Raw genomic sequence first — 12,573 nt, forward strand, 5'->3', positions numbered from 1 at the left:
GGACCCATAGGTCTGTGGTGAACTACTCACGCATCAGCGGAGGGGCAATGGAGTTGATGTAGATGCCCTCCGTGATCAATTCCCTCTCGAGCAGATTACTGGAAAAGGCTCCTAGATTGGATCTCACGGTAACAGAGGCTCCCGGTGGCGGAAAAGTATTTTCGTGGCTCTTTTTAGCGATGGGGGAATATTTGGGAATTTATAGGTCGAAGAATAGGGTTAGGACGCCTGCAGGAGACCCACAAGCCAGGGGGCGCGACCACCCCCTAGGGCGCGCCCCGCAGGCTTGTGGCCTCCCGGCACGTGCCCTGCCCCCTACTCCAGGTCTTCTCGGTTTCTTCTCGTACAAGTAAAATCATTCCGGAGATTTCATTCCATTTGGACTCTGTTTAATATTCCTTATCTGTAATATTTAAAAACATGGAAAAAAAACAAAAACTGGCACTAGGCCCTAGATTAATAGGTTACTCCCAAAAATAATATAAAATAGCATATTAGTGTATATAAAACTTCCAAAACAGATAATATAATGGCATGGAACAATAAAAAATTATAGATACGTTGGAGACGTATCAGCATCCCCAAGCTTAATTCTTGCTCGTCCTCGAGTAGGTAAATGTAAACAACAGAATTTTTGATGTGGAATGCTACCTATCATGTTTATCCATGTAATATTCTCCATTGTGGAGAAAATATTCAGTTCCATAAGATTCAAAACAAAAGTCTAATACTGACATAAAAACAATAATACTTCAAGCATACTAATAAAGCAATTGCTTCCTTTCAAAATAACATGGTCTTAGAAAGTTATCCCTACAAAATCATATGGTCTGACTATGCTCCATCTTCACCACACAAAGTATCTAAATCATGCACAACCCCGATGAAAATCAAGCAAATGTTTCACATTTTATGTTCTCAAAGCTTTTCAACTCTCACGCAATACATGAGCGTGAGCCATGGATATAACACTATAGGTGGAATAGAGTATGGTGGAGGTTGCAAAAAAAGGAGAAGATAGTCTCACATCAACAAGGCATATCAACGGGCTACGGAGATGCCCATCCATAGATATCAATGTGAGTGAGCAGGGATTGCAATGCAACAAATGCACTAGAGCTATAAGTGTATGAAAGCTCAAAAAGGAAACTAAGTGGTTGTGCAAAATATGTAATTCCACTAGTTATATGAAAGTGACAAAATAGGAGACTCTCTATGAAGAACATGGTGCTACTTTGGAGCACAAGTGTGGAAAAAGATATTGATGTTTGTTGTGTATCCCTTGCAATGGTGCCATAAATAGTTGTGTCGACGGCACCAGGAATCCTTCAGCTACGGCTACGCCTTAAGGGACTTCCTAGGCAAGTATGCAAAGGATTTCCCCCGTGGCCTTGGATCCTTGCGTTGGTGTTCGCTCGAAGCGGAAAGGGTGATGTAGCATAGCGACGGTAAGTATTTCCCTCAGTTTGACAACCAAGGTATCAATCCGGCGGAAGAGTATCTCAAGATCCTGCACAAACACAAAAGCTTGCACCCAACGCTATGAAGCGGTTGTCAATCCCTTATAGATTGTTTGCCAAGTGAGAACGGAAAGCAACAAAGTAACGAAGCAAAGTAAAAGCGGAGATGTAAACGATGGATGTGAATAGACCCGGGGGCCGTAGTGTTTACTAGTGGCTTCTCTCATGAAAGCAAGTAGACGGTGGGTGAACAAATTACTGTCGAGCAATTGATAGAACTGTGCAGAGTCGTGACGATATCTATGCAATGATTATTTCTATAGGCATCACGTCCGAAACAAGTAGACCGATACTTTCTGCATCTACTACTATTACTCCACACGTCGACCGCTATCCAGCATGCATCTAGTGTATTAAGTCCATAAGAACAGAGTAACGCCTTAAGCAAGATGACATGATGTAGAGGGATAATCTCAAACTAATGATAAAAACCCCATCTTTTTACCCTTGATGGCAATTGCTTGATGTGTGCCTTGCTGCCCCTACTGTCACTGGGAAAGGTCACCACATGGCAGAACCCAAAACCAAGCACTTCTCCCATTGCAAGAATCATAGATCTAGTTGGCCAAACAAAACCCAAGACTCAGAGAGACTTACAAGGATATCAAATCATGCATATAAGAAATCAGCAAAGACTCAAATATACATCATAGATAATCTGATCACAAGTCCACAATTCATCAGATCTCGACAAACACACCGCCAAAGAAGATTACATCGGATAGATCTCCATGAAGATCATGGAGAACTTTGTATTGAAGATCCATGAGAGAGAAGAAGCCATCTAGCTACTAACTACGAACCCGTAGGTCTCAAGTGAACTACTCACGAGTCATTGGAGGGGCGATGATGATGATGAAGAAGCCCTCTAACTCCAAAGTCCCCTCCGGCAGGGTGCCGGGAAGGGTCTCCAGATGAGATCTCGCGAAAACGGAAGCTTGCGGCACGGAAAAGTATTTTCGAGGCTCCCCTGATTTTTTGCGGAATATTTGGGAATTTATAGGCCAAAGACCTAGGTCAGGGGGCGGCCAGGGAGGCCACAAGCCTGCCCACCGCCGCCTCCCCCCTAATGGCGGAGTGGGGGCTTGTGGGCTCCCTGGAGCCCACCTGGCTTGGCCCAAAAGCCCCCTAGACTTCTTCCGTTCGAGAAAAAATCATTTCGGGGTTTTTCTTCCGTTTGGACTCCGTTCCAAAATCAGATATGAAAAGAGTCAAAACCACGGAAAAAACAGGAACTGGCACTTGGCACTGAATCAATAAGTTAGTCCCAAAAAGATATAAAAAGGGTACATAAAACATACAAAGAGGCAAGATAACAGTGTGAAACCATCAAAAATTATAGATACGTTTGAGACATATCAAGCATCCCCAAGCTTAACTCCTGCTCGTCCTCGAGTAGGGAAGTGATAAGAATGAATTTTTGATGCTTTCATGCTACCTAGCATAGGTGTCCTTTGTAATTCCTCTTTTGTGACGTGAATGTTCAGATCCATTAGATTGGAAAAAATAGTTTGCTATTGACGTGGAAACAATAATAATTCATGCAAACTAGCAAAGTAATCATGAACTTTCAAAATAACAAGGCCAAAAGAAAGTTATCCCTACAAAAGCATATAGTCTGGCCATGCTCTATCATCATTGCACAATGAATTTAAATCATGCACAAGCCCGGTATTGGCCAAGTAATTGTTTCACACCTTTACTTTCTCAAACCTTTTCAACTCTTACGCAATACATGAGCGTGAGCCATGGTTATAGCGCTATAGATGGTGTGGAATGTAGTGGAGGTTGCAAGACAAAAAGGAGAAGATAGTCACATTAACTAGGCATATCAATGAGCTATGGAGATGCTCATCAATAGATATCAATGTGAATGAGTAGGGATTGCCATACAAATGATGCACTAGAGCTACAAGTATGTGAAAGCTCTTAAAGAAAACTAGTGGGTGTGCATCCAACTTGCTTGCTCACGAAGACCTAAGGCAATTTTGAGGAAGCCTATCATTGGAATATACAAGCCAAGTTATATAATGAGAATTTCCCACTAGCTATATGGTGGTGACAAAACGAGAGACTCTCAATCATGAAGATCATGGTGCTCAAAATGCACAAGTGTGGAAAAAGTGGTAGCATTGTCCCTTCTCTCTTTTTCTCTCATTCATTTTTTTTGGTGGGCTCTTTGGCCTCTTTTTTTATGGGCTTATTTGGCCTATTTTATTTCCTCACATGGGACAATGCTCCAATAATGATGATCATCACACTTTCAACTCAAAACTTAGAGCAACTATGACTCTTTATGGAATGCCTTCGGTAGTGTACCGTGGCAATGATCTAGCATGGCATAGGCATCAATGGAAACATCATGCTAGCTATCTTACGATCGTGCAAAGGCAATGTAGACGAGATGGCACATATCATGGTGGTAGTTGCATGGCAATATATCTCGGAATGACTTTGAAAAAGCCATAGTAGGTAGGTATGGTGGCTGTTTTGAGGGAGGCTAATGGTGGGTTTTGTGCACCGGCGAAAGTTGCACGGCACTAAGAAGATAGTGATTGTGGAAGGTGAAAGTGCATCTAAACCATGGGCTCAACATTAGTCATGAAGAACCCATATACTTGTTGCAAAAGTTATATTAGTAATCGAAACAAAGCATTCAATGCATACTCCTAGGGGAATGATTGGTAGGTATAAACCATCGCGCGATCCCGACCGCCACGCAAAGGATGACAATCGATAGACTAATCATGCTCAGATTTCATCACATAGCGGTTCACCATATGTGCATGCTATGGGAATCACTAACTTCAACACAAGTATTTCTAGATCCACAACACCTTACTAACATGACTTCAATATTACCATAACCACAACTCAAAACTAATTGAGATGAATCAAACTTCTCTAACTATTCAATGCACATGAAGGTGGAAGTTTTCGTATCCCTTTGGATAACTACCCCTTTTGAGACTACTTTCAAAGCATAGATCAACTACTAAGCCACGCACCGTTGTGCTCTAAAAGATATAAGTGAAGCACATAGAGCAAAAGCATCTAGCTCAAAAGATATAAGTGAAGCACATGTGAGCTGAATTGTCTACCAAAAGATATAAGTGAAGCTCGACAAAATCACGGTGTGTGCATGTCTCTCTATCTAGGTGTGCAGCAAGGATGACTGTGACACAACAAAAAAAATAAAAGACTCCTATGATACAATACGCTCCAAGCAAAAACACATAACATGTGGTGAATAAAAATATAGCCCCAAGTAACGTTACCGATGGATTGAAGACGAGAGAGGGGATGCCTTCCCGGGGCATCGCCAAGCTTAGGCTTTTACGGCATCCTTGAATCTCTTGGGGTGCCTTGGGCATCCCCAAGCTTGAGCTCTTGCCACTCTTTATCTCTTTGTCCATAAGAACTTCACCCAAAACTTGAAAACTTCACAACACGAAACTTAAACAGAAACTCGTGATAACATTAGTACAAGAAAGCAAACCACCACTTCCTTACATACTGTAGCAAACTTAAATTCTACTTGTGCTGATGTTGGGTTACTTTACTTACAATATTCCATGGCTAATACCCCCCGATACTATCCATAGTTTCATCACAATAAGCAACCAACACAACAAAAACAGAATCTGTTAACAGCAGACCAGTCTGTAGCAATCTGTATGTTTCGTATACCTCTGGTACTTCAAAAATTCTGAAAAATTACTACAGTCTGAATAATTTGCGTAGAAATCAGCAGCAGAAAGAATGAACTCAAAATCTCTTACAGAAACAAAATGAAAATTCTTTTCGTGAGCATAAAGTTTATGTATTTTCCAGCATGACCAAACGATCATCCTCAAGGCTAATCATAACGGTTTTGCTTGGCACAAACGCAAAAAGAAACACAAAAAACACAATCATAACAGAATTATGAAAGTGTGGAAAACACAAAACATAAAGAAAAAGGATAGATTCGTTGGGTTGCCTCCCAACAAGCGCTTTTGTTTAACGCCCTTAGCTAGGCATTGAATGATGCTCTCACAAAAGACAAGAATTGAAGCACAACGAGAGCATCCTAAAGCATGTGAAAATCACATCTAAGTCTAACATACTTCCTATGCATAGGCATTTTGTAGGAAAACAGATTGTCAAGACAACCTATAGTTGCCATATGCAAAGAACAAGAAAGAGACAATAGCAATCTCCACATAACGAGAGGTGATTTGGTGACATGAAAGTTTCTACCAAAATATTTTCCTCTCTCATAGCAATTACATGTGGGATCATATTCAAATTCAACAATGTAACTATCACATAGGATATTATTTTCATGATCCACATGCATGCAAAGTTGACACTCTTCAAAAATAGTGGGATTGTCATCAACCAAAGTCATGACTTCTCCAATCCCACTTTCAATATTGTTGCAAATATCATATTCATCTTGAGGCTTGAACAAGTTTTCAAGATCATAAGAAAGATCATCACCCCAATCATGATTATTGCAACAAGTAGTGGACAAACCAAAACTGGCATCCCCAAGCTTAGGGTTTTGCATAATTTTAGCATGATTATCACTAATAGAATTTATAGTGAAACCATTGCAATCATGCTTTTCATCCAAGGAGCCCTCGTGAATCACTTCATGAACTTCTTCCTCACAATTTTCAGATTCACGCATCTTACGCAAAACTCCAAAGAAATAGTCAATTGCCCTCAACTCACTATCAATTTGTTCCACACGAGTGGGTCTCTTAAAGAGACTAGCAAGTGGATGAGGATCCATATCAATAGATTTTCAGCAAGCGAAGATACAAGCATATTGAAGGCACATGGCACACAAGAGAACAGAAAGCAAGCGAGATAAAAGGGCAAACGAAAAGGCAAACGAAAAAGGCAAATGTCAAGTGGGGTAGAGGAAAACGATAGGCAACTGGCAACAAAAGTAAATTCAAGAGATGAGTTTGTGAGACCTACTTGGATAGATCTTGTTTTCTCCTCCCCGGCAACGGCGCTAGAAATACTTCTAATGTTTGCTCTGTATCCCTTGCAATGGCGCCAGAAATAGTAGTGTCGACGGCACCAGGAACCCTTCAGCTACGGCTACGCCTTAAGGGACTTCCTAGGCAAGTATGCAAACGATTTCCCCCGTGGCCTTGGAGCCTTGTGTTGGTGTTCCCTCGAAGCGGAAAAGGTGATGTAGCACAGCGACGGTAAGTATTTCCCTCAGTTTGAGAACCAAGGTATCAATCCGGCGGAAGAGTATCTCAAGATCCTGCACAAACACAAAAGCTTGCACCCAACGCTATGAAGGGGTTGTAAATCCCTTATAGATTGTTTGCCAAGTGAGAACGGAAAGCAAAAAAGTAACAAAGCAAAGTAAAAGCGGAGATGTAAACGATGGATGTGAATAGACCCGGGGGCCGTAGTGTTTACTAGTGGCTTCTCTCATGAAAGCAAGTAGACGGTGGGTGAACAAATTACTGTCGAGCAATTGATAGAACTGTGCAGAGTCGTGATGATATCTATGCAATGATTATTTATATAGGCATCACGTCTGAAACTAGTAGAGCAATACTTTCTGCATCTACTACTATTACTCCACACGTCGACCGCTATCCAGCATGCATCTAGTGTATTAAGTCCATAAGAACAGAGTAACGCCTTAAGCAAGATGACATGATGTAGAGGGATAATCTCAAACCAATGATAAAAACCCCATCTTTTTACCCTTGATGGCAATTGCTTGATGTGTGCCTTGCTGCCCCTACTGTCACTGGGAAAGGTCACCACATGGCAGAACCCAAAACCAAGCACTTCTCCCATTGCAAGAATCATAGATCTAGTTGGCCAAACAAAACCCAAGACTCAGAGAGACTTACAAGGATATCAAATCATGCATATAAGAAATCAGCAAAGACTCAAATATACATCATAGATAATCTGATCACAAGTCCACAATTCATTGGATCTCGACAAACACACCGCCAAAGAAGATTACATTGGATAGATCTCCATGAAGATCATGGAGAACTTTGTATTGAAGATCCATGAGAGAGAAGAAGCCATCTAGCTACTAACTACGGACCCGTAGGTCTGAAGTGAACTACTCACGAGTCATTGGAGGGGCGATGATGATGATGAAGAAGCCCTCCAACTCCAAAGTCCCCTCCGGCAGGGTGCCGAGAAGGGTCTCCAGATGAGATCTCGCGGAAACGGAAGCTTGCGGCGGTGGAAAGGTATTTTCGAGGCTCCCCTGATTTTTTGCGGAATATTTGGGAATTTATAGGCCAAAGACCTAGGTCAGGCGGCGGCCAGGGAGGCCACAAGCCTGCCCACCGCCGCCTCCCCCTGGTGGCGGAGTGGGGCTTGTGGGCTCCCACGAGCCCACCTGGCTTGGCCCAAAAGCCCCCTGTACTTCTTCCGTTCGGGAAAAAATCATTTCGGGGTTTTTCTTCCGTTTGGACTCCATTCCAAAATCAGATTTGAAAAGAGTCAAAAACACGGAAAACACAGGAACTGGCACTTCGCACGGAATTAATAAGTTAGTCCCAAAAAGATATAAAAAGGGTACATGAAACATACAAAGAAGGCAAGATAACAGCGTGAAACCATCAAAAATTATAGATACGTTTGAGACGTATCAGATACTAGCACTGTCCCTTCTCTCTTTCTCTCTTTTTTTTTGTTTTTTTGGTGGGCTTCTTTGGCCTCTTTTATTTTTTTATGGGCTTCGCTGGCCTCTTTTATTTTTTGTAAAGTCCGGAGACTCACCCCAACTTGTGAGGGAATCATAGCTTTCATCATCCTTTTCTCACACGGGACAATGCTCTAATAATGCAAATCATCACACTTTTATTTACTTACAACTCACATATTACAACTTGATATCTAGAACAAAACATGACCCTATAAGCAATATGGAAGTGATGGTGCGTGTCATAAAAAATACGGGACGGTGGTGTTGCATGGCAATATATCTCGGAATGGCTATGAAAATGCCATAATAGGTAGATATGGTGGCTGTTTTGAGGAAAATATATGGTGGCTATTTTGAGGAAGGTGGGTTGAATGTACTGGCGAGAGTTGCGCGGTAATAGAGAGGCTAGCAAAGGTGGAAGGGTGAGAGTGCGTATAATCCATGAACTCAACATTAGTCATAAAGAGCTCACATACTTATTGCAAAAGTCTATTAGTTATCGAAGAAAAGTATTAGACGCATGATCCTAGGGGAACGGTTGGTAGGAGTTAACCATCACGCGATCCCGACCTCAACACAAAGGTTGGCAATCATTAAACAAATCATGCTTCGACTTCATCACTAACGGTTCACCATACGTGAGTGCTACGGGAATCACAGGCTTTAACACAAGTATTTATTCTAATTCACAATTACTTACTAGCATGACTCTCATATTACCATCTTCATATATCAAAACTATATGCAAGGAATCAAACTTCTCATCACATTCAATGCACTTAATATGAAAGTTTTTATTATATCCCTCTTGGATGCCCATTATATTAGGACTAAATTCATAACCTAAACCAATTACCATGTTGTTTAAAGAACTCTCAAAATAATATAAGTGAAGTACGAGAGTTCAATAATTTCCATAAAACACCACACCGCCATGCTCTAAAACATATAAGTGAAGCACTAGAGCAACATTGCCTAGCTCAAAATATATAAGTGAAGCACAAAGAGTATTCTAATAAATTCACGATTCAACGTGTCTCTCTCAAAATATGTGTGCAGCAAGGATGATTGCGACAAACTAAAAAGTAAAGACACATATCATACAAGACGCTCCAAGCAAAACACATATCATGTGGTGAATAAAAATACAGCCTCAAGTAAATTTATCGATGGATTGAAGACGAAAGAGGGGATGCCTTACGTGGCATCCCCAAGCTTAGAATTTTTGGTATCCTTGAATATGTCTTGGGTTTCCTTGGGAATCCCCAATCTTATGCTCTTGCCACTCCTTATTCCGTAGTCCATCAAATCTTTACCCTAAACTTGAAAACTTCACAACAGAAAACTCAACAAAAAACTCATGAGATCCGTTAGTATAAGAAAAATAAATTACCACTTTAGGTACTGTTGTGAAATCATTATTTATTTATATTGATGTAATATTTATTGTACTCCAACTTCTCCATGGTTCATACCCCCCGATACAACCCATAGATTCATCAAAATAAGCAAACAACACAAAGAAAAGAGAATCTATCAAAAACAGAACAGTTTGTAGCAATCTGTTTACTTCGAATACTTCTGTAACTCCAAAAATTCTGAAAAATATGGGAAATTTGTAAATAAATATTGTGTAAAAAATCATATCAAAATCACGTTCGAGTGAATTGACAAAATGCCTGTACCGAGAGCAAAAGTTTCTGTTTTTCAGCAAAATCAACCTACAAACACCATAGACCATCCCAAAGGTCTTACTTGGCTCAAACACTAATTAAAACAAGAAAACAAAATTATTATAGAGGCAATAATGTGTGCATCACTCGAAAATAGAAGAAAAAACAAGAGCATAAAAATAAAATTGGGTTGCCTCCCAACAAACGCTATTGTTTAACACCCCTAGCTAGGCGTAACGATTTCAATGATGCTCGCATAAAGGTAAAAAACTGAAACATAAACAAAGCATCATGAATCACATGGCAAGCATATTTAAGTCTAACCCACTTCCTATGCATAGGTATTTTGTGAGCAAACGAATTATGGGAACAAGAATCAATTAGCATAGGAAGGGAAAACAAGTATAACTTCAAAATTTCCGACACATGGAGAAGAAACTTGATATTATTGCAATATGTAAAAGCATATGTTCCTCTCTCATAGTAATTTTCAGTAGCATCATGAATAAATTCAACAATATAGCTATCACATAAAGCATTATTTTCATGATCCACATGCATAAAAGTCTTACGATTTTCCAATGTAGTGGGATTAACATTAACTAAAGTCATGACCTCTCCAAACCCACTTTTATCAAAAAATTCATAAGATTGAACACTCTCCAAATACGTGGGATTCTTTTTACCTAAAGTTGACACTCTTCCAAACCCACTTTCATATCATATTCATCAAGAGTATTAAATAAATTATCAAGATCATAAGAAGCATTATCACCCCAATCGTGATCATTGCAATAAGTAGTGGTCATGGCAAACTCATCAAATATAGCATCCCCAAGCTTGTGCGTTTGCATATCATTAGCACAATTTATATTAATAGAATTTATAACAATAACATTGCAATCATGCTTTTCATTCAAGGAAACATCGTGAATCACTTCATCACAATTTTCAAATTCACGAATCTCAAGCAAAACTTCATGGAGATAATCAAGTACACTCAACTCACTAGCAATTGGTTCATCATAATTGGATCTCTTGAAAAGAATAGCAAGTGTATGAGCATCCATATCAATAGATTTTTAGCAAGTAAAGATGCAAGCAAACAGAAGGCACATGGTAACACAAGTAGACAAAAAGAGATTCGGCGAGAAAAAGGCGAATAAAAAGGCAAATCTTTTTGGTATTTTCTCAAAATTGTTTTAGAAGTGGGGGAGAGGAAAAAGAGAGGCAAATGGAAAATAAAGTAAATGCAAGAGATGAGTTTGTGATGGGTACTTGGTGGGCTTGATCTTGCTACGTATCCTCCCCGGCAACGGCGCCAGAAATCCTTCTTGCTACCTCTTGAGCTTGCGTTGGTTTTCCCTTGAAGAGGAAAGGGTGATGCAACAAAGTAGATAAGTATTTCCCTCGGTTTGTTGAGAACCAAGGTATCAATCCAGTAGGAGGAACAAGCAAGGCCCCAATCGTAGTACCTACACAAATAATCAAACTCTTGCACCCAACGCTAAGAAGGGGTTGCCAATCCCTTCAATGTTATTTGCAAGGAGGAGATCTGATAGAGATAGATATAAAAGATTGTGGAAACAAAAGTAAATAAATTACAACAAGATATTTTTGGTATTTTTAGTTTATAGATCTAAAATTATAATATGGAAAGTAGACCCCGGGCCATATATTTCACTAGAGGCTTCTCTCATAAAGCAAATTAATACAATGGGTGAACAAATTACTGTCGAGCAATTGATAGAAAAGCGAATAATTATGAAGATATCCAAGGCAATGATTGTGCATATAGGCATCACGACCGTGTCAAGTGGACCGAAACGATTCTGCGTCTACTACTATTACTCCACACAACGACCGACTCTTGCGTGCATCTAGAGTATTAAGTTCATGAAGAACAGAGTAACACATTAAGTAAGATGACATGATGTAAAGGGATGAACTCAAGCAATATGATGGAAACCCCATATTTTTATCCTCGATGGAAAAAATACAATACGTGCCTCACTATCCTACTATGCCACTGGGTGAGGACACCGCAAGATTGAACCCAAAACTAAGCACTTCTCCCATTGCAAGAATTACCAATCTAGTTGGCAAAACCAAACCAATAACTCGAAGAGACTTGCTAAGATATGAAATCATGCATATAAGAATTCAAAAGAGATTCAAATAATATTCATAGATAATCTGAACATAAACTCCCAATTCATCGGATCTCGACAAACACACCACAAAAGAGTATTACATCGGATAGATCTCCATGAAGATCATGAAGAACATGGTATCGAAGATCAAAGAGAGAGAAGAAGTCATCTAGCTACTAGCTATTGACCCGTAGGTCTGTGGTGAACTACTCACGCATCATCGGAGGGGCAATGGAGTTGATGTAGATGCCCTCCATGATCAATTCCCTCTCTGGCAGATTACCGAAAAAGGCTCTCAGATTGGATCTCACGGGAACAAAGGCTCCCGGCAGTGGAAAAGTATTTTCGTGGCTCTTTTTAGCGATGGGGGGATATTTGGGAATTTATAGGCCGAAGAATAGGGTTAGGAGGCCTGCACGGGACCCACAAGCCAGGGGCGCGACCACCCCGCTAGGGAACGCCCTGCAGGCTTGTGGCCTCCCGGCAGGTACCCTGCCCCCTACTCCAAGTCTTTTGGATTTCTATTGGTC

The sequence above is a fragment of the Hordeum vulgare genome, chromosome 3H (genome assembly GCF_904849725.1).
Source record: "Hordeum vulgare subsp. vulgare chromosome 3H, MorexV3_pseudomolecules_assembly, whole genome shotgun sequence".
Taxonomy (NCBI): domain Eukaryota; kingdom Viridiplantae; phylum Streptophyta; class Magnoliopsida; order Poales; family Poaceae; genus Hordeum; species Hordeum vulgare.